Here is a 25,733-nt window from a genome sequence, read left to right as displayed (position 1 = left end):
GTGAGTGGTTCCATAAACAGATTGAAGAGTGTTGGGGAGAGAGAAGATCCCTGAGGTACTCCTAGAGTGACAGGGGTGGAATTAGATAATGATTGGTTGATCTTGAATCTTTGTGTTCTGTTTTGGAGGAAAGAGGTCAACCAGTTTAATACTGTTCCAGATAGCCCCATTCTATGCTTCAGGAGGTCCAGTAGGTCGTCGTGTTTGACTGTATCGAAGGCTGATGAATGGTCAAGGAGGATTAGCAGGCAGGCTTTGTTTTGATCCAGCATTTGTAGTGCATCATCAATTATGTGGGTCATGGCTGATTCAGTGCTGTGTCCTGATCGAAAGCCTGATTGGAATTGGTCTAGCAGGTTGACGCGGTCTATGTGGATACTGAGCTGCGTGTGGACACACTTTTCGAGTAGTTTGGCAAGGGTTGAGATGTTAGATATTGGGCGATAGTTATTTAAGTCAGATGGGTCTGCTGAAACTTTCTTAAGGATGGGGGACACCTGACCAGCTTTGAGGATGTCAGGGATGGATCCTTGCATGAGGGAGGAATTTATGATCCTCGTCCATAGGGGCACTAGCAGTGGCATGAAGGTCTTTAGGTGTGATGCTGGGAGGGGGTCAGTGAAATGGTTAGAGGGATTCAGAGAACTGAGCATGTTGAGGATAGTTTCTTCGTTGTAGAGGTTGAAGGTGGACCAGGAGGCATTGTTTTTGAGGTCTGGAGTTGTGATGCAGTTGTACAGGGGCTGCGCTGTGGTCCGAGAGGAGATTGTGGGAGTAACAGGAAGTGATACTAGATCGTTAAGTATGTCAGCCTTTAGTTTTTCAGTCTTTGTTGTGAAAAAGGAGGCAAGATCCTCACATTTGGGGAGTGTATCTGGGTTGGCTTGGGGGGAGTAGTGGACACCCTTAGACTGAGCTTTGATTATTTCGAAGAGTTTTTTGGGGCGATTCTTAGCATGGTCTAGTTGAGTATGTATGTACTCCGCTTTTGATCGTCTAATCCTTTTATAGTAGGCATTTCTAGTGCTCCATAGTAATTTCAGGTGATCGGTGGAAGGGACGCCTCACCATTGTCTTTCAATAGCTCTCAATGATCTCCTTTCTTCATTTAGTCTACCATCATACCAGGGGTTTGAGTTCTTTGTGTTGACTCTTTTTAGTTGTAGGGGGGCTATGTTGTCAAGAACCTTGTTCATCGAGTGGAACTAGTGATTTGTCAAAGCCTGAACATCGGTGGATCCATCAGGTGGGGGCCGAGGGTGTGACTAGCTGATGAAAAATCGACTGGATTGATGTTTTCTAGGTTCCTCTTCCAGATTTGTGTTCTCGTGGGTTGGACAGAGAGCAGTTTGACTAGTTCCTTGATATGAAAAGTGATAATGTGATGTTCGGACCAATCGCTCGGGAAGATCGATTCCAGTTGGGTAGAGTTTGATTTGGAAATTATTAGATCAAGGATTGATCCTTTTTGATGCGTGGGGCTGTCGCAAATTTGGGTCAGATTGAGGTCGGATTGGAAAGCTTTGAGGCTATTGACCTATGGGTCGTCAAGATCATTCCAGTGGAGGTTGAAGTCCCCCAGGAAGATCTGTGTATTCTGTTGCCCTACGTTCGTCGCTAAAATCTCCATCAAATGTTCGATGAAGGTGAGGTTGTTGCCAGGAGGATGGTAGAAAGAGTGTAGTGTGCATATTGGCTTGCTATTACTAGTAATGAGTAGGCAAAGGTATTCGCAGAAAGAGAACATTGGGGTGTTAGAGCGGTTCACAGAGATGTTGTTCCTGTGAATGCAGGCAATACCACCGCCTATCTTAATGGGTCTGTCTAGTCTTGTGATGTAGTAGTTTGGGGGAACTAATATGTCTAGAATGGGTGTGGATGACTCAGTTAGCCAGGTGTCTGTTAAAATTATACGGTTGGGTTCATTGGTTATAATAAGGTCAGCTATGTCAGAGGCATGACGTACAGCCGATCTACAATTTAATAAAATGTGTATTTACAAGTTAATTAGTTACTTTTATATCCTCTCTACCACCAACTTAATGGAAGCATAGACACTTAAATCACAAGACATACTTGGGAAGCCTGGAGATAGGAGGACTGATAGGTTATATTGAGAAACGACCACCATTTCTCCATTTGGCAACAGACCTTTGGATTCCGAAAGTTGCACCTTAACTTTTTCCATTGCATAGTAGGGCCTACAAATCCAAGCCTTCAGGGCGCTACTGCGTAAATAAACAGGGCTCCACTGGTTGTCTTGGCATCTAACCGTTTCCCTCGAAAAATTAATTGTTCCTGCACTTTCAGCCCTTAGAAATCTACAAGTGTAGAATGAAGCACTGTATAGGTTATTCCTAGCTTATTTTAACTAACGCACAGTATTACTTCTGGATCTAAATAAGTGCATTACTAGAGCACATGTGCTGCAGTAGTGTTGCACGCGTGCCAGGGACCCTGGTGCAAGGATCATGGGTCCTCTGACGGCTGTTGTAGTAGTAAAATACGTGTTACATCAAACAAATGATGGACGGAATGCTGACAATGCAAACATTCTCCCCCAGTCAAAAGATCTGGGTTAAATCCATCGTTCTTTTGCCCACTACGCCACTCCAGTTTGGACCCAGCCATATGCAAATCAGTCTTGACCCTGTGCCCCATGGGAACAGTCCAGACCGAACTGCCAAGCCAGGTCCTCCCTGGACCGGAAACAAGCATCCAAAGTAGTAGTAAAATACAGCAATTATCTGGGTTCAATGAATCTGGGCCCTGGTGCCACTACACCTGCTGCACCCATGATAGCTACGCCCCAGATTTTTTTGTGGATCCTACTGGATAGGTCTCTATCCTATGCATTGTTTGGCGCATTACAAAGAAGCAGTGAGAAGCGCCCTACACATTTCCGTTTTTACTGTGCCATGACAATGGGGCCATTCAAGGGATCACTGAGATCACAGACTGGTAGTGAATGCATCAGCTGACAAGATGACGAGAGCCCACAGCTGCTGTATCAGCGAGTGATGCCACTTAAACAAGCATTGGCAAAAACCAATAGATCTGGTCTAGGCACACGCTACTTTTTTTAGATTTTGTTTTTCTTCAAAATAACCTACAGAAATTAAAGTGTAAAATAATTAATAAGTAATAATGACAGGGTTTAAAGATGTTGTGCATATGACTGCAAAAAGAAGTAAGTGACCGGCCACTGGCAAAGATAATAGGTTGGCATTGGCTCATGACCTTTTGGCTTTGCCAATGCTTATGTTGTGAAGGGTTTTTGCATAAAGACACATGGCACACAAGAGGCCTGGCAGCAGTGTTGGAGGAGCTGCCAGACCCTCACCCAAGTTAAACGAGCACGGTCTATAAACAATTTTTTTTAAATGTAAAAGCACAGATTGTGCCAGTTGTTCCTTTGAAGGGGACTACTTATTGTGCTCATGTGCACATTGTGCAGTGGCAGAATGCTGTCATTTAGGTAAGCCAATAGCTCAAGAGGGCTGACCCTGCTCCATGCTGTGTGATAGAGTAGGCAGAAGCAAAATATAAATGACATTACAGCAGACCAATGGATGAAGAGGGCATACTGAAAGCCCCCATATGTAAGTGTGTATAGTATATAAATGTTTACTAAAAATACAATGTCTTGTCTTAGACGGTACCTAAACCAGGCCCACTGGAAAAAAATAAATGAAAAATACATAAAATGAAAGCAGAACTTTGATTTGCAGTAGTGGACTACTGTTTAGGTGGCTATGCACATGTGCAAGAGCAAAATGCCATCCGTCACAGTGAAGAGGGCCAATCGCTGAGGTAGGCTGACCCATTACCCCATACAATAGACTGTGGTGAACTGACACATCACATAAATGGCAGCTGAACAGACCAATGAACGACGAGGGCTTTATATGTTCCTGTTTTGTATGGCTTCTAATATTCCAAGGTGCACAGCAAATTAGGCTGATGTTGTTTTTGACTGAGCCCGCCCCGCCCCGCCCAAACAATTCCCAAACCTATAATTCTGAACAAGACCATGGAAGTTCGAAATGTGTCAGAATTAGTCACTGGCTTCTTTAACTTAACATTAAAACATCACACTGTGCTCACATAATAAGTTGAGCTGAGAGCCAAGGACACACCAGGAAACTGTGTGGTTCATGGCCTAGTCTTTCCTCATTGAACCTTATCCTCTCTAAAATAAAGAAGGAATTTGGATTTATGCAAAATAAAATCTGAGAATAAAAGCGCAAATCTAATGTCGGCCTTACATAAGAGAAACTTGTCCACACTTCCCCAATGGCGCTTTTCCTGAAGTGATTTAAAATCAGTCATTGACAGAAAATCCCAAAAATAAATAAAAACTCAATACGGGAATATTTTCTACTTTTTGGTGATGGGAGAAGTAAAGATATTTCATATGCCCCAAAAAAATGATGCCCCACCATCAGAGGCATAACTTTCATTGCCAGCATTGGTTGAGTAGGTGCAGTGGCACTGGGCCCGGAGGCCTGAGGTGCCCACTGAACTCCGATTATTGCTGTATTATATTTAATTCAAACAGCAGCTCAGGGGCCCGCTTCCTTCCTTGAACTAGTTCCTATAACACACTGGCTATTCTACTGTCCACCATAGCTGCATTAATTTCCTCTGTCGGGAAAATTCCATTGATCGTTCAGGAAATGAACATTTATCACAAAATCTAACTCTCTCCTGTTTGCAGGTGCACTAAATGTGCGCTCACACGTCTGCGTTGTTATCTATTTCCCTCTTCCATTTCTTGCTTTAAAAGCACATTTGATTTAACGTTATAAAAATGTACATAAATACGCGTTTTCATACCCTGCTTTACACTACAGATTTTTTTTTATAAATTACCACCCAATTTTGCAAAAAAAAAAGAAAAAAAAAAGGGAGTGAGAAGCGATGGTTATCTAGGAAAACATTATTTGAGCAAGTGGCAAAATAGGGGTCAGGACCAAGGTGTGCTTAATTTAAAACCAAGAAGACCACCACGTAAAATACAGAAAAAATGGGAAATCCAGTTTTAACAATACCATGCCATTTCTGACACAATCTAAAGATGTCCAAAATTTAACAACCAACAAAAACACCAATTTTGCTTGTCATAACCATATATCTGGTGGCCATGCAGAAGGCACCCTATACATGGGTCTGTGATTTAACCCCAGGTTTTAATCCCAGGAGGTAAATTGAATGCAGCTGAGCTGGGTAACAACAGGCATCTACTATATAGCAGTTAGAAGCCCCTTGAATCCAAAGTGCACTTTACAAATGCACGTTTTGCTGCCTCTGGCATCTAAAAGCATCTGGAGACACCAGAGACATGCCTGGAAGGAAACAATGTCACAACCGGGGACAAGGGAACCCTACCCACAAGGGAACCAGGGTCAGTGCTTTATATCCAAAACAGCGGTTCCAGTGGCACAATAAATGTAAACTGAAGATTTGATAATATATGTTAATTAATAACAATTACAGGGTTTAAGGAGGGTGTCCGACAGAAAAACGACTCTACACAGAAGTGTACTTATCATCATTCAATTTTATATTTCTTTGTTTAAATTTCATAATTTTCTTAGTGCTACAAAATTAAGTGAAGAGTGACCCAAGGTGTATGAAAGGAACCAAGGAAGTACAACAATATACAAAACCAATACAAACAAAAAGTGACATATATGGTTTCTAAACAGAATAGTAATGCAGGAAAACGACCAAAGTTGATTATAAACACAATGGTTTGTGACAGCAGCTATCAAGATCCATAGGCATTGTGCATGGGGTTCGTTTTCTGAGAGCGTCGACGGCGTTTCGACCCAGAAAGTATAATGGGTCTCGTCAGGACAATACAATGTGGGACTCTGTGAATAAGGGGTGACAAAATTTAAAAAGGTGTAAAAACACTAATTTGGAATATTATATTAATTTGGATATATTGGAATTTATTGAGGGGCAATTGAAGTAGTTACCCAGTGTTTTGGGTTGCACGTGAACAGAAAGATGACTTGGAGCGACCACCACGTGTGAATAAGGGTAAAAGCACTTACAGTGGACCCAGCCGGGTACTGTTGTGTCGCAATGCGTCCATAAAAGAAATTAATAATAGTAATTCAGTGTCATTATCATGTAATTCATTAATGACTAAGAATCAATTAAAGTTAAAAGTTACAAACATCACTTACCACTGTCGTGGTTCAATGATTAGGGTCGCTTTAACTTGTTTTTGACTGCACCAGGTTATTGCGGGAGACTACCTTAAAAAATGCATAGCAGGTGATCAGACTCCACAGTGTAGTTTGACATATACTTAAATGTAACGCGGTGTCCAGCTTACCGAGTTGCGAGGAGTAAACAATGTACTCCATGAAGATAAGGCAAGAAGACTCGCAGGAAGGGCTTAATCGCGCTGCCAATTCAGGACGATACCTGAAAGATTGCAGTGCGTTCAGTGTGGCTTTTGAGTTTAATAGCCGCGGTAATTACTTTAGCAAAAAACTATGAAAACGGGGTCATAGGATGTCTCACCTGCTGGATACTTGCGGGTGCAGTCTGAAGTTTCAATTCCGCGATCCGGAAACCATTTGTGACGGACTACGCGCATGTGTGCTTTTACGAGCAAAAAACGTAGGGGGCGTGAGGAGAGCGAAGGCTCGATCGTCACAATAGAAATGGGACTAACAGGGAACTGGAGGAAGCCAGAGTACTCGATATTTAGGGCAACAGGTTGCTGTCAGTTAGATCGCTCTAGAAACCTTCCACAACTATAATTGAGTCAATATCTTTTTGTGGTAGAAAAATTAATAAAATAAAATAAAATAAAATAAAATGTTCAAACCACATAAGCATTATACATTAATTTACATTTGGCATGAATATTCATTTCACAGTTGACACCCAATACTAAACATTTCATATGACATTATCTATATTTTGTTATGAGTGCCAATAGCATATATTAATTAATTGCCCTTACATAGAAACCAAGGATCTGATCCGGAAATTCATACAATAATTTTCAAAAGAGCACAGTGTGTAATGTACAGTGAATTCATGACAATCAATTGTATACTTAACCAAACATGCATCATCAGACATAGCTTCAATCAGAAGAATTACCACAGTTTCCTTACTACTGTGGAAGAGAGGTTACATAGCCTCGCCATTCCTCAGCTGAATTCAACCCATGATTTATAGAATCAACTCTTTCAATCCAATAGCATTCGCGCCTTTGTAATATTTGTGAAATGTTCCCGCCTCTCTCTGGTAGCTTTGCAATATCAATCACTTGCCATTTGATTTCTTCGGTGGTGTGATTTTTGTCAAGAAAGTGTTGGACCAGGGGGGCAGTGACCACAGATCTTCTGACGCGACTGCGATGTTGACTTATTCTGGCTTTAATTGGTTGTTGTGTTTGCCCAATATAGGGCAAGCCACATGGGCACCAGATGCAGTACACAACATTTCGGGTGTTGCAATTGGAAAAAAAGTCACGTTTGTGTTCAAGTTCACCATGTTTGAACACAGTAGTGTCTTCAGTGAGAGATATGATGCAGTTGCCGCATCTATGGTGGCCAACTACAGGAGGAAGTCCCCATGCCGCTTCCAAAGTACCTCGTTTTTGTGTAATTTCAGTTGATGACCTAACCAAATGATCTCTTATATTCTTCGCCCTTTTGTATGCAAATAGGGGAATTTCAAATGAGGAATCTATACTTTGAATAATCTGCCAATGCTTAAGAATAACTTTCCTGATTTTATTAGTATGCGTGCCAAATGTAGTGACACATACAACTTTGGATGTCTGTTTTTTGGTTTTGATACAAGCAATTCCTCCCTTGGGCAATACCATGCTCGTTTGAGCGATCTTTTTACTATTTTATTAGGGTACCCTCTCAACAACAATTTCTTTTTTAGTACTTCAGCTTCACTAAAATAGTCTTCCCTACGGGCACAGTTGCGACGTATACGCAAAAATTGTCCAAAGGGAAGGCCATCTCTCAGCGCTCTTGGATGTTGACTTTTATATGCTAAGAGTGTGTTTCTTTCAGTGGGCTTCCTATGTAGTGACGTGAACACTCTTCCATCATCATGTTGGATATTCAAATCCAAAAATGCAATTGTCTTTTTATGGACTGTGGATGTAAATGTCAAATGCACTTGGACGCGGTTAAGGTAAGATACAAAGTCATAAAAAGAATCCTCATTGCCTCTCCACATTAAAAAGATATCATCTATATATCTATACCAACAAATGATGTTGGAAGGTTGGGGGTTTAGGTCATTCAAAGCATATCTCAACTCTATGTCATTCATATAAATATTCGCTAGATTAGGCGCAAAAATTGCGCCCATGCTGGTCCCACAGCACTGTTGATAATATTAACCATTGGATACGAAATAGTTGGTTTGAAGTGCAATTCGTAATAGCGAAATTATGAATGAGGTAGGAACATTGAAAGGTCTTGGTCTTGTGTCCAAAAGCCGTTCAATCACAAGTATACTATCCCTTTGCGGTATATTTGTGTATAAGGATGAAATATCCAGAGTGGCTAACAAATCAGTTTCTTCATTAAAGGCCAAGCCCTCAATTAAATTTATCATATGTGTTGTATCACGTACATAGCTTTTCTGAAGAGGGACAAAGTCTTGAATGAAAAAATTAATATACTTCCTGATTGGCTCAAGTACAGAACCACAACCCGATGGGATGGGCCTACCTGGAGGATGAGTCACACTTTTATGTATTTTCGGGAGAGTATAAAGAACCGGAGTTCTAGGATTTTCAGCATTTAGATATTCAAATTCATGCTTAGTTATGAAACCTTGTTCAAGGCCCTCTGATGTTATGTGTAGAATTTCTTGACGGATCATGCTCAATGGATTATGGTTAAATCTTTTATAATGCTTATCCTCAGATATTTGTTTGTTAATCTCAACATCATAATCAACTCTGTCCTGAATTACTATGCCTCCTCCTTTATCCGCTGGTTTGAGAATCAAGGAGGAGTCATGTTTAAGACTATTTAATGCTTGGCGTTCAGCAAGGGAGATGTTATATGGTGTGAACTGTCTTTCATTTTTTATAATGGCTACGTCCTGTAGAACCAATTTTTCAAAAGTGAGTATTTCATGTGGCATCATTGCATTGGTAGGATAAAAAGTGGATGGAGGTCTCAGACCTGTAACTGAATCACAAGAGGTAAATTCACGATCTTTAAAGAATATTTTCAAACGAATCTTCCTGAAAAACTGAAATAATTCAGTTTTCAGATTGAAGAAATAGTTTTTTTCAGTTATCACAAAGGATAAACCCTTACTTAGTAGTGATATTTCAGAGGAGGATAACACATGTTTTGATAAATTAAAAATAGGAATTACATCCATATTGTTGTTGTTAGTATTTAGTATGGCTGTTGTCCCCATTGATAATGTTTGTTCCTGGTCTGGCGTTCCCCAGGATATTGGTGCCAGACTTTTCTCTTTGGCCTTGCTCCTCTGCCTAAAAAAGACGGTCCTGGGTTATTCACAGAGTGACTAGGGCCAGCCTGGTTGTCCGAATCGCTGGAGCCCCCTGATGATTCTGAGAAAGTTAAAGTTGGAAGGAAACAATGGGCAGTCATACTGGTTCACTGACACTTCGTGGTAATTACCAAAAATGTTTGTAATGACTGGGAACCGGGGGCTGATTTAGAGTTTGGCTGATGGGGTACTCTGTCACAACAGCGACTGAATATACTCTCCACCAGAATTGAAGGTCTGCCACTTACATATTCTTCCGACATCCCAGTGGAATAGGGGCTATCTGAAGTTTGGCCATTCGATTGCCAACTCGATTTAAAGTGGTCGGCCGAATAGCGAGTTTTTACTCACCCTTACTGCTGTGAAAAATGTGGCGGTAACATTTAAAGGACCCCCACACCATTGGAGAAAATTCCAATGAGTTTTCGTTTTAAAAACAAAATTAAAAATCCCCCTTTAGGATTTTATTTTTGAAGAACCAAAAGCATGTTAAAAATTTGACTGGCAGCTGTTCTGTTCCTATGTATTAATGCCTTTCCCTGTACTCTGATGTCTAAGTCAGGCCCCTGGCTAGTAACCAAATATTCACTATATCGTCAACTTAAGTGGGGGTGAAGTTAGGATAATAAATCCACACTTCTCTATATATACTTACCTTGACAGCAGAGCAGTGGTAGAGACTGAGGACTCAATATTTTCCCAGGTCGCCATTTTTGTAGTTGATAGTACCCCTGTAGCAAAACTTACCTGGTTGCAGAGAAAACAGACAAGTGGTCTTATGTATTAACCCCTTGCGTGCTGCGCACATTCCCCTGTGGTGAGGGCGAATTAATGATTGGGCGGGGTTCGGACGGCCACTGGCCCTCCTCCACACATGCCCACTGTGACGTCGGACGGCCAGGGGCCGTCCGAAGCACACAAGGGTTAAGTGCATTTTTTCAAAGACACAGAAAGGGTAGAACCATTTTATATCCCGATCCAGGCCCTATGTTTGATGTCATTTTGTGAATACGGCTGTATCCATAGTGAGTGCTTGATTGAGGAACAAAACTAACAGTATATTTCGCACTTGAACTGTGATCAGTGAAGCCTACATTACTTCAAGTCTTACATTCATTTCCTGCAGCCTTGAGGCTTAATAATAGTTGTATGCAAGACACTCTAGTGAATGGATGGTACCACGGTGTCCTAGATGCTGTGACATATGTGCCCTTTCTTCTAGTTTTCTTTGCTGCTCAGTGTTCATAGAAGGCAGGTAAGTAAGGGAGTAGGACTTAATGGTGCAGTGATGATGCCTAAAACCCATTAGAGGAACGCCCACAAGTGAGTTTCATCACAAACCACAAATAAGGGAGTAACTGGTTGGCCAAGGGAACCAGCCGATGATCCAAGTCACAGGAGTGTTTGATGCAATGAGCCTCCAAGCTATGGTGCATAAACCTGGTGGTGCTAGACATCTTTCAGGAAATCAACAGTGACTCTGGTTCCACAACGTGCAGGGTATCAACCTTTAATGGGAAATGGATTAGTACATGGCGGCTGCCACTCAATGCCCGTCACGAAGATAAAGGGCATATGTCAAATTCTCAATTGTGCTGAGGGTTTCCAGTAGGGGGTGTCCCTAAGGGCTGGGCACCTGCTGGACTGATTGACTCCCAAGGGTGAATGATGACACTTCTGTAGCGCACTACTTCGCAAGCACCAATTTGCACTGGAGTTGAAATAACCTCCAAGCAAAACGAGAAAGACAATGGGATCTACTAGTTTAGGATGAGGGTTTTAACATGGAGCTTGTCTCTTGCTTGCACTTCAACCCTCAATAGCTCCTGCGCTGGATGTGCATACCTCCACCTGCCAGTAGGGGTGCTGATCTCCCATCACCGCCCTCAACATTCAACAATCTTCGATCCCTACCTAGTGCAATTCCCCCCCCCCCAACTCGAAATGTCCAACCCTCTCCCTTGTCCTACCCTCCTCCCTACCCATCACTCTGTGTTTGCAATCTCTACTCACAAATCTTTTTGATTCTACTCACCGATATGTGCATCCTTACTCACATCATCAAGTAGTCCCTAGTGCCACCCTTAGCAAGCACAAACTTGTCTGTCCCTCGAAAGGTCTCATTTTAACCCTTAACAGAAAATCAAGTGTGTTCATTCGCCCTCAGTGCTTTATATCTCCCAATGCAATCCCCCCTTGGGCTACCTCCACATGTAAAATACTGACTCAACCCCCAACAGGCTTCCTCCTCGAGGTCTCTTTCCTTGTGTGCCATCATCCAGAGAGTGCAATAACACTGCTTGCTAATAGAGAAGAAAAATGCATACACATTCTTACACTTGCTTCACAATGGATTTCCATAAAAGGTGTATACAGGGAATAGAGGTTCTCTATTCAGCTTAGAGGCCTTTATCTGTACATTTGTATGAAAAAACTGTCTGCGTCTTCTTATAATTTTATTTAGCGTTATTGCCTTTACCTCCAGGCAATAAGATGTCAATTTCCCTCCCTGTAGTAAGTAACCTTTATTGTATGTGGTTAATGAAAACCGTTACAATACACATTGTATATAATCAGTCGATAATGCTAAGACGTTAGTAAAACAGGTTATTAAATGCACAAGACATATATAAAAGGAGTGGGTCCGGTGACAGCTGTCACGCTGTAGTTCATTTTGGTTTGCATCTACCTTTATTCCAGGACGATGGAAGGGGCCATGTCTATGCAGGCTCTTTGCAGTTTGATTTCCGCTAGGCGCATTACCCTCACTTTATGACTATATATGTATAACTTTGCCTTAGATATCTTATGCTAACCCTGTTACAGGCTTTCTGTCTAAACTTGTGAAATTCAATAAAGTATTTTGAAGGGAAAAAAAAGAAATTTTACCAGCTTGCAGTTTAGCTGGGGGTCGTCTAGTTTAAAGCATGCTATCACTGCTTGTCTTTGCATACGGATCACACAGAGCTTGAACTGTGGTTGCGTTTGAGCAGCCAGGACCTTCCCAGTTTCAAGTAAGGGCAGGTGCAGATCAAGTGCGCTATATCCTCGATTCCGTTGCTGCACAGGTGGTAGCGCATTGAGGTCTGGTCCCTCAGCCATGGGGTGAGATGAGCTGGACGTTTTCCCAGCCAGTTCCACGGATATCCTAGGGTGAAATATGTTTGTGGTTGAGTGTTTTGTAGCCGTTGATTGTCATCCCCAGCGTGGCGGCTTCTTGTAAAGGCAGCTCCGTCTTCTATTAAAGAGATGCTCCTAGTGGCTCTTTGCCCTAGTTGTTTTAAAGGCTGCGTAGGTGCTTGGAGTGTCCCAGAGTTGGGAGAGACCTGTAGTTGTCAGACTATATTAAAAACGTTTCTGGTCAAGATGCCTACTCAACATCTGGGAACCTACAGACCTCAATCACGCGGCTCTTGACTGGGCAACATTTGGGATGACGGTGGCAAAGCGTAATATAGAACAACACTGGTGATCGAGACAGGCTCCTAGCCCTCACCAATGGTGTCGCAATATGGACAATGTTATGGTAACAGAAAAAGCCGTTTTTGTACGCAGGGGATGCCCCAAGAAATGGACACGAGTATGGGGCAAATGGAATGCTTTCCGAGGATATATTTGTGAGCCCCCACTAGAGGAATCATTGTTGGATGTTAGTAATTAAAGACCAGAGAAAGGGAATTATGAGCCGCATGTGTACTGAACAGACATATAGACTACGACGTGCAAGTTAGCATATAGATAACCATGTAATTGATGTATAACCTATGTATATTCATATGATGCATCATGTTTGCTCCCTGACGCAATGCTGCACTGTACCGTTGTTTGTTAACTTGAAAATGATAATAAAATGTTTAATAAAAAAAAAAGTTTCTGGCCAGCGATGTCGTTCAGTGCTGTAGTTCTTTCCAGAGTAGGTAATTTAAAGTTTTTTTTGGGGGAGGGGGGGTATTCCTGATTTTGTGTTAACAGTTCATATAAGCACCCTGCCTTGCTAAGTGTTGTTTGGTGAGCCCAAATTCCCGTCTAATCTGAGCCGCACATCAGTAAAAGAGAAGAAATAGGCATACACCTTCTTAGACTTGCTGCATAATGGATGCCTATAAAAGGTGAATGCAGGGTACAGAGGTTCTCTATTCAACTTAGAGGCCTGTACGTTTGTTTGAAAAAACTGGCTGTGTCTTCCTATAATTTTAGTTAGTGTTATTGCCTGTACCTCCAGGCAATAACAGCTGTAAATTTCCCACCCTGTAGGTATGAGCCCAAGCTGCAGGTGAAGGTAATTACCAGCTGTTATTGAACTACAGGTGAGGGTAAAAAGAGTATTAGTACCCACCACACCCAGAATAGGCAGCACTGCGGAGTCATGAGTAGCAGCCCACACTAGTGCTTGGGCGAAACAAATAACTCTATCCTTCTGCATCCCTGTATTAGTCCCTTCTCTATCAGTTGTCGGTCCACAGATGGCTGTTCAGCTCCTCCCATTCCAATTGTACAAGAGAAGCTCAATCAGGAAAAGATTGTTTATATTGTTCTTTGGCTGATTGTGCTTTTCTAAAAAATACCAAAGTTGCTGCATACAATGTAAAAGGGCCGCAGCATGAGCTGCAGTGTAAAGGAGCCCTTCCTGCACCTCCATGCACCGCTGGGTGCATGGGGTCACTACATGTGCCTCCTGGGCCACTGTGGCCTACGACGGAAGGAGGCCCTGTTTGGGTCCCCCAAAATCCGTTTCCGACGGGCTTTTCAAGGCAGTCATTCCGCCATGAAAAGGTTGTCCATAAAGGATATCGTAATCCAGATGGCAGTGCCTCCCATGACACCGCCTGCATTCATGATTGCAACGGGATTACTGATCCTGTCGGAGGTGGCGGTCTACCCCCCGATCGTTTAGGGTCCGACCACTTCAAGTGTAATCTGGCGGTTGGACCTAAGGGCTGTCGGTCAGCCGGACCGCCACCGACGGCCTGTTGGTGGTCCTAAGTGTCACAAACCCAACAACAAGGTTGTTAGCTTGGAGGATTTCTCTTCAGACTTTTATGGCCCGATTCACAAATTGCATTTTGTAGTATATAACATTGTACTACAATCTACAAAATGCTGTTATCAAACCTACGGCCGGAGACCTTCACATCCACCTCTCCTATCTTTTCTTCAAGAGAGCTCGATTGATGTGGCAGAAGTCACCACACATGTAGGTATACATTTTGTTGTGAATATAGGAGAACAAGGAGTGGCTGGGAATGGGGGATACCTACTACTAAATGGACGGGAGGCAGGACAATTTAAGGAGGGGTTTAGAGAGTGACATAGTATTGGAAACACTGGAACAAAAGAGTAACACCACTGCCATTCACAAACTACCAAAGCCCTAAAGGTGTCAAAACAGATACCAGCCTCGGTATGAGTCAAGCATCACCCATGGACAACCACTGGTATTGCAACACACTCCCAGGCGAAACAAGGGGGCAGCAAATAAAATAACACTTCATAGTGATGAATGTTAAATTAATTCAATTGTTTTGACCTTTAAATTATAATATATATTTTACCTATATCGGTCGCCACTAGGTAGTTATAGTTAGGCCTGTTTTTCCATAGATGGAGCATTTTTGGTTTGCTTGCTAATTACTTTTGCCCCGTTTGACAAATCTTCACAAAACGTTCCCCAAAAAATTGATCTACCTCAGCTCTTTCCTGGAAAGTTTTGGTACAGCCCCCCTCCCCTTATTTTTAGAAACGTTTCAAAATGGCCCTAGGGGATTGGGTCCCCATGGTCAAACAAGGCTTGGGGAGGGGGACATCATGGCCCCCTTCTCCTTTATTTTATTAAGTGGCTTCAGAGAATGGAGTCCTCAGGCTGCGTGCTCCCCTTCCCCACACAATCATGCCAGGCTCTGGAGAATGGGGTCTTGGGGCCGAAATAGGCACGAAATTGGCTAGAGGAGCGGGGGCACATGCAAATTCACAGAAGAAACTAAAGGTTAAAGTAAGTTGTAGTTAGGGGTAATAAAAAGATCTATTTTTTTTCTAACTCAGAAATTCATTGAAAAAAACAGAGGTCAAAGTAACGTTATAGTTAGGTGAATTTGTTTGTGACAACATTAACGTTTTGAACAAAATAAAACACAGAAATTCACCAGTTATAGTTAGCAGAGCTAACTAAAACTCCCACCCCCGCCATGCACTGCTTATAACCTCACATTTGACATCACTCAAAGCATGTTCTTTGACATCATTTAGGACATCAATGATGACACCATCCAAACTTCATATACACATTGCTCTGTTAACGGGTACACCATTAGAGCTATAAAAGTAAATGGGAAGTAGCTTGGAATAGTATATACGGTCTTCACCTTTGGGGATTTAATGTATGAAATCACTAAAGCAAGCTTGTGTTATTTTCCACATTGACCTTATACTATACACTTCATGGGTAGCCAAAGTCATGTTGCCTATGAACCAGAGATGAAAGGGTAACCTATCCTGCACACTGTGTTCAATCTGTATACAACTGTTGAGGGGAAACCAACTTTCTTAGGATACACACTGTACACTCTAGGCAGAACTTGTCCAAAGAAAACTATTCACTTAACCAAGGTCTTAAGGTGTTAAAGATCATACTACCTCCAGCCTTCATACTTAGGTGAAAACTTCACAGATACCCATCTTCTGAAGCAAAACAAGCACACACACATAGCTTAATACTTGGTGCACACAGTCTTCTATGTTATGTAGAAATGGTCATGCTGACACAATTTTGACTAATAACTAACGGGTGCTTACAATACTTAGTATGTTGTCTGTAGACTCTTTGCCCTGTTGCAACTTTTTCTACAGAACCTAAAACCTTTTGTGGAACATAATGGACACAAGTTGTCAGCTGTCACCTGCACACATGGTTAGCCTTCAATGCAAACATATATAATTTCTTCAATACCTCAGCACACCTATGATGCATTAGTAGCAGAAGTGTTTTGTAAACAATAACACCTTTTAGCTGGACCCCAGCTGTACAGAAATAGGTAGAAAAGTAATATGATAGTTGCTCACCACTATGCAAACTATAAAACAAACTAGCACAGTCATTGGATGATGTCAGTGATGTCCTCAATGATGTCATCAGTTATATTATAAATGATGCCATAGAACATGTCATGAGTGATGTAATATGTGAGGTAATAAAAAGGGCATGGTGGGGGTACACGTAACAGTTAGCGCTGTTAACTACAACCGTTACATTTCTGTGTTATTTTTGTTCAAGACATAATGTTACTGACAAATTCACCTAACTATAAAGTTACTTTAACTTTTGTTTTTTTCAGAATATATAGATATATATTTTTTGTTTTGTTTACAAATATACATATATATATGTGTGTGTATATATATATATATATGTATCATAATCTATTATATACACATATCATTATAGATTATTTTAATTGTTGTAAAACTTAATAATAAACCAAAATGTTTAAACTTTTACTGAAATGTGTTTACATTAATTCAACACATTACTTAAGAAAATGTACTACATAGTAACCAAAAATAAAATTATTTTGTAAAACGTAATCTCAAATTAAATTACTATGTTAAAAAAAATAACATAAATAATGTAATGGGTTTTTGTGAAGGAACATTGAATTTTATTATTTCTAGGTTAACAATAAATAGTTTAGCTTAATTTACAATTATATTATACTTGCATACTTTTAAAGAATAATACATATTAATAATTTTCCTTTTACATTCCTATAGGGAAATCTTTGCCACTGTGGTAGAGATCTCCACCTACGTGTGTGAAGTTACTAGTATTAACTTTACATTCAGAAATCTTGCTGTAGGAGGATCCATCCCCTCATTGTAGGGGGTAGAGACATGTAAGTCTACTCCTAGCTGTGAATTAACACTCAGAAACGGTAAAAAAAGTTTTAAAAATAATATGAAGTTACACCTGAGTGTAGTAGTAAGTATATGCATAAGTAAATATACATGATGCATATTTACCCTTGTGAATTGGGCCCTCAGAGAACACATTAACAATCCATTACTCGTTAATCACACAAGTTTGCAAACAACATGAATTACTACAGCTAAGAATCCAGGACCCCCATGAGCCAAAATTCTCCACTATCAACTACACATCAAGTAATTACTGTAGCATATTTTAACAGAATTATAGTTGAACAGATAAAGTACAATGCATCTACCAGAGGTGATTGATACTATACAATGTATAAACCTGCTCATGAGACGAGTTGATACTTTAGAATGTATCAACTTGCTTATGGGAGGCGGCTGATACTTTCCAATGGATCAATGTTCTTGTGGAAGAAGTTGACATTTAACAACGCGCCAATACAAAAAAAGGTTATTTTTAGAGCAAAGCTTCACCAACTTGGCATCTGGAGGCTAAATAAACGAGAATACTCATGGTTTACAATACCAAACCTTCTTACTTTGCACTTTTATAGAACACAAACTCGCCCCAGGGGTGTTAGAGTTCTTTACATGAGAACCAGATCTTACACATTTTTGAGCATGGGGAGGTTAAGTGATTTGCAGAGTATGACAGGATACTGAGCTGATGATAGATTTGAACCAAGTTCCAATGTCAGCAGCACTAGACGTTAGGCCACATAGGTCTTTAGTGCTTTCGTGAATCCCTACTGGGAGCTTAAAATCGAGCAGAGAGAAAAGGACTCACCTCCAGTTCTTGATTTCCTTGCTCAGAGTGAAACAAATAGGAACTATGAAGCTGAGAAACATTGCAGGATTACAGGAGTTGAAGCATGAGACAAAAGGAGATTTTTCAGTCTTCTAGTAGACTCTATGTGTAAGACATAGGTTTTAAAGGAAATCCTCTGCTAGCTAGCCAAAGGACATGCGTACTTGTGTAATGTTAATTTTTCTCTAGTCCATCAACAAGGCGTATAAAACATTTTGAATCCTGTCAAGTGGTGACAAAGAGGATTCCCGAAGACCAAAAGGCAGCAAATTATAGAAGTCAATTCTGGCCATTATGCAGGACGAAACCTCTAGAGAGTGGTATTGAGTATTTAAAAAGAAAGTAACTTTTTAAATATTTTCAGGTGGAAAAAAACAAGATTGAGAGAAAAAGTTGAGAGTTCCCATGGACTTGACCTTGAATGACAGCTAGGGAAGTTTTCTGAAACAGCCATGCCAGAGCAAGTTTTGCAACCTTTCAGTTTTATTAACCATCTCTAAAATTGTGGTTTTATTACCGTTAGATTGGAGGGATTTAGATGGCACCCAAATGTGCACAGCTGAAATTCAGCTTGTTGAATTCTCCATGGTGGCGAACCCTTACCGTCTCAAATGGACGTCAGCTGGATATCACACAACACCCAAAAGATCTTATCAGCTGCAGCAGAATCTCATATTGATATTAAACAACATAGGTGAGTGGGTAGATCCCAGAGGCATTCTACTTACTTCTTGAAGAATCGACTGAAATGGTGGAAAGTCTACTATTTCAGTGCAAAAAAACGAAATACATAACAAAACAATGTTTTATTCCAATTAAATTGAGTCTATATAGTAAGATACTATGATCCATGGTATCAAATGCTGTATATAGATTTAGCAGCAACAAGGCAGATGGGCCTCCAGGGCCAACAGTTTTGCAAATAGTTCTCTAGTAATAGTACATAGGTCTAAGATGGTGTTTTCAGTTTGGATGATTTATCAGTGAAAAGTTAATTTTTATATTTAGTTTTTTGTTTTTCAGAGTTTTATATAGCGCAAACTCGACCTGAAGGTATCAGGTATCAGAGCACTTTAAATGAGCATCAGTTATGTTACACAAGGACACATTCATATATGAATTAGGTTTATCCTCATACGCTAATACGTCTTTAGGATCATATGACAACCTCCACTTCCTTTCTGGTTGCGCCAAAGCTAGCTGGCTTTCCCTCGGATATTTTGTAAACCACTTATTTTGGGGTTTATGCAATTTTACATTCCTTCCCTTCAATGTAACAAATTAATTCAACAAATTTGAATGATTACTGTGGGAACCCTTTAATGTGTTAGGAACTGTGTCAAACTCTGGGGACAAGTTAACCGCTATCGAAGGCTTTCAATTAACCTTCCCAAATTCATTTTCTTCTAGGCCTGAAGCGGAACTAAATGAGTCCTCTGACCCGGCCTTTTAGCTTTCTTAAATTCCCTGGCAAAATGTATTGGAAATTGATCTGTCTATGAAAGTGGAAGAACATCACATGTTTTCAGCATCTCTTCCTCAGTCCAAATATGGTCTAACATTATGCCCCATCCTGTGGGTTGGGAAGCTCATTAGCTCTACTAATCCACATACTTCTAGGCCAAGCCTGAATCATTCAGCTAAGTGATCACGTTTCTCCTCTATATGTACATTGAAATCCCCCAAAATGAGAATGTTCTTATAAAGCCCATTACATTTACATGGCCAGAGCCATAGATCATACTCCATTAATGAATACATCATGGAACAACTTCAGACTTCCTGACGATGTCGAGCTCCGAAAAATCATAATGTCATTAAACCCTATAATAATTTCCACGATCCTTTGCCTGCCAAATTCTTCAAAAAGCTTAGATCTGCCATTCTCCCACTCTGGTCCTTGATTATCCATGAATCGCCCTTACGGGGTAGGATTCCTGACTGCCTAAAGATAGGACAAGTCACACCTATTCCAAAAAGCCTAATGTTGACCTATCTGATCGCAACAATTTACGTCCAATCTCCAATATCATGACTCAAGCTAAACTTCTTGAGAAGTGTGTACACATACAACTGTGCAATTACATCGAAAAGTTTCAGCTGCTTGACCAATACTAATCTAGTTTTAGAGCAAGGCATAGTACTGAAACTGCTCTAACCATATTGTTGATGACGCCTAGAGACTACTTGACTAGAATGATCCTTGCCTACTTTAACCTTCTTGATCTATCCTCGGCGTTTGACACGGTCAAACACGAAAACCTGATAGACCTTCTGGAAAAAAGTATGGGGATAGCAGGCCTGGTCTTAAATTGGTTTTCTTCATTCCTACAGAACAGAACGCAAAGAAACAAAGTGAACATTACCTCACAACTAGGGGAGCCAACCGCCATCTCAACACACTTAAGAAAATCAAGCCGTTCTTGCTTTCTGTGGACCTACACCTTGCAGTCCAGTCCCTAGTTATCTTCTCCAGTGTGTAATATGAAATTGTGACCTTGGCTGGGTTGCCCAAAGCTAGACTGCCCCCCCCCCTTAGGGCCACGCTGTACTCTGCTGCCATACTCATCACGGGCTCACGAAAACATGGTACATCACACCTGACCTAATTCAGCTTAACTGGCTATCGCTGTTTAACTGGCTGATTAGGTTCAAGAGTGCCTGCCTGACACACAAAGCTCTTCATTATAACACCCCTACTTACCTGGCAAAAAAGCTTGAACTTTCTGGTATGAATCGGACTCTAAGAAGCTCCAGCACCTCCTGCTGAAACCTCATATATTAAAAAAAAAAGAACCTACAACCGCACCTTCTCGGGTCTGGCCCCAAGAATTTGGAACGCTGTTCCACCCGATATCCATTCTAACCCTTCGACCTCCTCATTCAAAAAACAAGTCTTCTGAATAACCAGCTGTAACAATCGTCTTGATGAAAACATAACTAACTTTTATATCATACAGACAACAGGGCTATCTCATTCTTTGAGGCATTTTCTGTATGCAACTTATGTTCTCGCTACATTTTCCACATGTTTGGTTTGCTCTTTCTGTAACTGGGTTGGTTAACTGTAAATGTTTATTAAGTTTGTTTTTTAGTGACCAATCGTATCCTCTTTCTACAGTTCAGTGCTCGGATACGGTTACTGGTCATGTTCGCGCTATATAAAATCTTTCAAATAAATAAATAAAGGAGAAGTATTTGGCAAATGTGTTCAGTCAATTCAGATACGGTCTCTACATCATGACTGGGGGCCTTTTACTAACCTCACTGGCGCGACAGCACAACCACACACCATGGCATCCAAGTTATTCTTCCTTATAGCATGTAACGGTGAAATTTGACAATTCTCATAATAAATTATAGCGATCCGCCCTTCAACTAGTTGGCTCGGTCGACATCATGGGTTCTACATCCCTCATGGAATAGCATTTGCTCCATCAGGTGCTCGGTAGTTCCTTAACCAGTTTTCTGTTAAAAACATAAATCCTGATCACTTCGCAAAACTACATTAAGTTGTTGTTTTGTACCACAGGGTTGGGAGGGGCTTTCTTGGTGTGAAGCTCAATAACAGGGACGGGTACGTATTTCCTCCACACTAAACTCTATGCGCGCAGAGCTTCAAGGCCTTTTAATATCACAGGGATGGTAGACCTCCTTGGAGATACATTTAATAGGATCTAACAAGAGTAGGATATGTTAACATCTGTCCAAGGGGGCTGGTGGTAGATGAGGCAGAACACTCCTTTATGTAAGATATATTTATGTATCGGAATCTTTAATTCTTTTTCTTTTCCACCTGAGTACACAAGTAAGGCACAGGACACCGCCACATTTCACACTGTTGCATTCCCATTAAAAACTTTTGTATTTAAGGGGAAGAGGCCTGTCCTTAATGGTATGCTTGTTGATGTTCTTCCTTTGGATATCTGCTCACAAAAGACAAGTGTGTTCCAACTAAATAAATGCATATTGCTTTTTGTTAATATCATTATAATTTCATATACAGTCATTAAAATCGTATAAATGCGTCAACTTTCAGCAGTAGCGTAACTGTCTTACAGAAACTAGAATAAAAGAGTGAACAATCTCGCCCATGAATATAGTTATACTGCCCATTAGTTTTCAACACAAAATGCTTAACATTGCATTTTTATTCTTATAACAAAAACTATTTAACATCAAACTAGAAAGGTTTCACTGGCTATGCACTCTAAATGGATAAAATATGCTGCCTGTTCTCCTGATTTAGAAAAGGTTATAATTCACCTTATTTCACTGATATACTATAGATAGGGTTTAAATTCCAATTAGAAAGCATTACTGCATTTTCATCACATGACATAGGTAGGCTTAAAATGGTATGGCCTATAGATATTACCCACTCCTTTCCTAAGCCTAGTTTAGAGGCCAGTATGGAATCTTTCAATTCATTTCACTTCATCAATTGACTTAAACTCCTGAATGCATAGCCACAGCTGCATGACTTTACATTCTCCTATTTAGGGTGAGGGTAAAGAATATTGGCTGGTAAGGATGGATTCCTGCCTGCCAAGATGCAGTATTTTCAAACATCTGATTTTATATAATGCAAACAGCTCACCAGAGAAAGCAGAATTTGAAAGCCTTTATCCCGCAAGAATCTCAAATGACATTTGAGAAATGCAGGGGAGGCAAAGAAAGGAGTCCATGCAGAGCGCGTGGAATGCGCAGTATGTCCTGTGTCCTGTCACATGATTCCACCACACAATACAAGAATAGTAATTGAATTAAAAACAGTTTACAAATCAATCCAAAACATTTGTTTTACAACTTCAACTGGTACAAGCTAGTCAGTGTGTTTATTCAAGTCAAAGACAGAGAAAATATATATGGAAAAGGGAACACACGGAGTAGGAAACAAATGTTTTCAAATAATGAAGGTTTTGACAGCAGTTCTGTCCTTTGAAATCTGAAGACTATGAAACCTCAACCCGTATATGATATTCAGACCAGGAGCTCACATCCCTATGATTGAGTCCACCCTATTCTCACTCATCATGCACTTCCTCTCTCCTTCCACCCCCTGTTTTATTGACATGTAGAAAGATTCCAACAAGGGCACTTATTCTTGTAGGTACTAATTCTGAGGTCTATGGACCCGATTTCGATCGTGGCAGACGGGTTACTAGGTCAAAGCGATGAAGGATATCCCATCCACTGAAATTTTAATATGGGATTTATATTTCGGCGTATAGGATATCCTTCACCATTGTGAAGGAGCAACCTGTCCGCCAAGATCAAAATCAGGCCCCAAGACTGCTAACCCATCCCGCATTAAGAATAGGATGAGATCGTTTCGGCCCCAAGACCTCTAATCATTCGCTTTACCAGATAAAACTGTGGGCTCCGAGCGCCAGCTATCCTGAGGGAAACTTCGGAGGGAACCAGCTACCAGATGGTTCGATTAGTCTTTCTTCTGGCTATCACTGCCTATCTCAGATACCCAGTGCTATGCTTTCATTAGTTAATCAAGCTGTGGCGGAGAACGGGAGATCCTTAAAATGTGCATTAGTGACCAGTTTAATGCTCCAGAAATAAGAATATTGCATCACAGCGTCCATGCTTTCTTAGTAATGAGTATGTATCAATCAATCAGCCAATATGACGGTTAGATAAGATTTTTACAACAAAACATAATTTTCTTCTTGACGCACTTAACCCAAACATATTGACACTAATCACACTGCTGTCCTATGGAAAACACATTTCAAACATGGATTCACTTTCTTTGTTCCTAGGCCTTCTGAACAAACACTTCATAATAGTACAGCTGCATTGTTTAATTTGTGCCGGTGGTTGCAAGGGGATGTACCAGCGTACTTGAACATTGACTTGGAGTAAGAGAGAAAAAAGGCAGAAAATGGCGAACGAAGCATAAAGATTGAAAAGCGGTGACAAAGGGAGAGCGCGAGGATGAAAAAGAACCTGTAAGACAAGAGTGACAGTAAGAGCTAGGAAGGCTAGCGCAGTAAAAGAAAGTGGCATGAGGTGGAATGGAGAATAGGAAACCCTGGCATTGGGCAGCATGGGAGATGGACTCCTAAGAAAAACCTTGGGTCCCTCTAATTTTATTTATTTATTCACTTTACTTATTAAGTGCACGCAGTTGTGCTTAATACTTGCAGTTTAGGAACACTTTAATTTCCTGCATACAAATTGGCAGCAACTTGCATGCCATGTTTCCTTGCCTTTTAACCCTTTCACTCCTAATGCGGTTTACACTCTTTGAAATATTTGAGTGTAACTGTTCCATCATACTGAACATAAACTATCAGTTGTAGCTTTAGGTTCTTAATAATCAAGTGTATTAAACTCAACAGTGAAATGCATCTGTGCGGCTGACATCAGCATAGGAACTATGAATCAAAGCTGAAGATAGCTCTGCGAAACTTTGCGCCTATTGCAAACACGCTGTACGCTAGAGAGTCTTTCTGAGTGTCTCCAGGTATTTCGTAGTGATCTCCAGTGTAGTTCAGATATTTTCATATATAAATCTTCATAGCGGAACAGAGGGAATTCTGCATATTATTAATCCATTCTGAACAATAAATTCTGAGACATATTACTGAGGGACTGATTCACAACGCCTGTAGAAAGGTGTGACTTACTCATGACTTACTCCTCAGTTTCAAAGACTGTCAGGCATAGTCTTGGACAAAAGCAGTGTGTATAAAGGAGTATCAAAGGGTTTCCCCATTTTGTGTCTAGAGAAAATGTCCTCAACGGTTAATGTCAAGAAACTCACACTTTGTTTGACTGAGTATGCCCTACATGCGGATTTGCTGCAACAACTGACCTATCTATTCATTCCCTATGCAAGAGGAAGGGTACTGTCATGCCTCTGTGGTGGTGGCGGCTCATAGTCACTGTCTGATGTGCTACCCTCACAGAAAGAAGACACACTGCTCTTTGAGGTAGGGAGCAGGTTGTGGCTGCTGCCCCAAATTCTGCATGTGCATAGTGTCTGTTGGGTTTTTCCTCTTAGGGGGGTTTGTGGTCTCCTGTGACCTCGAGAGCGGGTTAATTCTTGCAACATGTCTCTCCTGGAGGAACAACGGCAGGGAAAGTGTGAGGGTTCTCGGGGTCATTTTGCACATGCAGCTTGTAGAGTTCTACAATGGAACTCTGAATCCATTCCAGATCTTTCTTTTCCAAGAAACGATACCTTGCTATATTGTCTAGGCTATGAAACCAATCCAAGATGTCAGCCACATTTTCTGTTGGAAACTTTCCGTTCTATAGCCCAAATGCAGTTGTAGTCTTTTTTCGACTGATTCATCGCTCCCAGCTCTGTTTTATTATAATCTCATTTTTTGCTTGGATCTCGCTTTGGATTCTTCTGTATGCTGCTCCAGAGGTCTAGATTGTCAGCCATGTCTCAGGACTGTGCTGATGGTGCTTCTAGGGCAAGATTTAAATTCCT

General features: G+C 40.9%; 1 protein-coding gene across 2 annotated transcripts in view; it reads right to left on the bottom strand.

The window, feature by feature from the left end:
* Positions 1-25,733, bottom strand: part of GAB2 (GRB2 associated binding protein 2) — a 555,459-nt gene that overhangs the window by 332,218 nt on the left and 197,508 nt on the right. The gene's annotated exons all lie outside the window — the stretch shown is intronic.

This window comes from Lissotriton helveticus, chromosome 8, assembly GCF_964261635.1.
Source record: "Lissotriton helveticus chromosome 8, aLisHel1.1, whole genome shotgun sequence".
Taxonomy (NCBI): domain Eukaryota; kingdom Metazoa; phylum Chordata; class Amphibia; order Caudata; family Salamandridae; genus Lissotriton; species Lissotriton helveticus.
The sequence above is the reverse complement of the archived record's forward strand: the minus strand, read 5'-3'. Positions and strand labels throughout refer to the sequence as shown.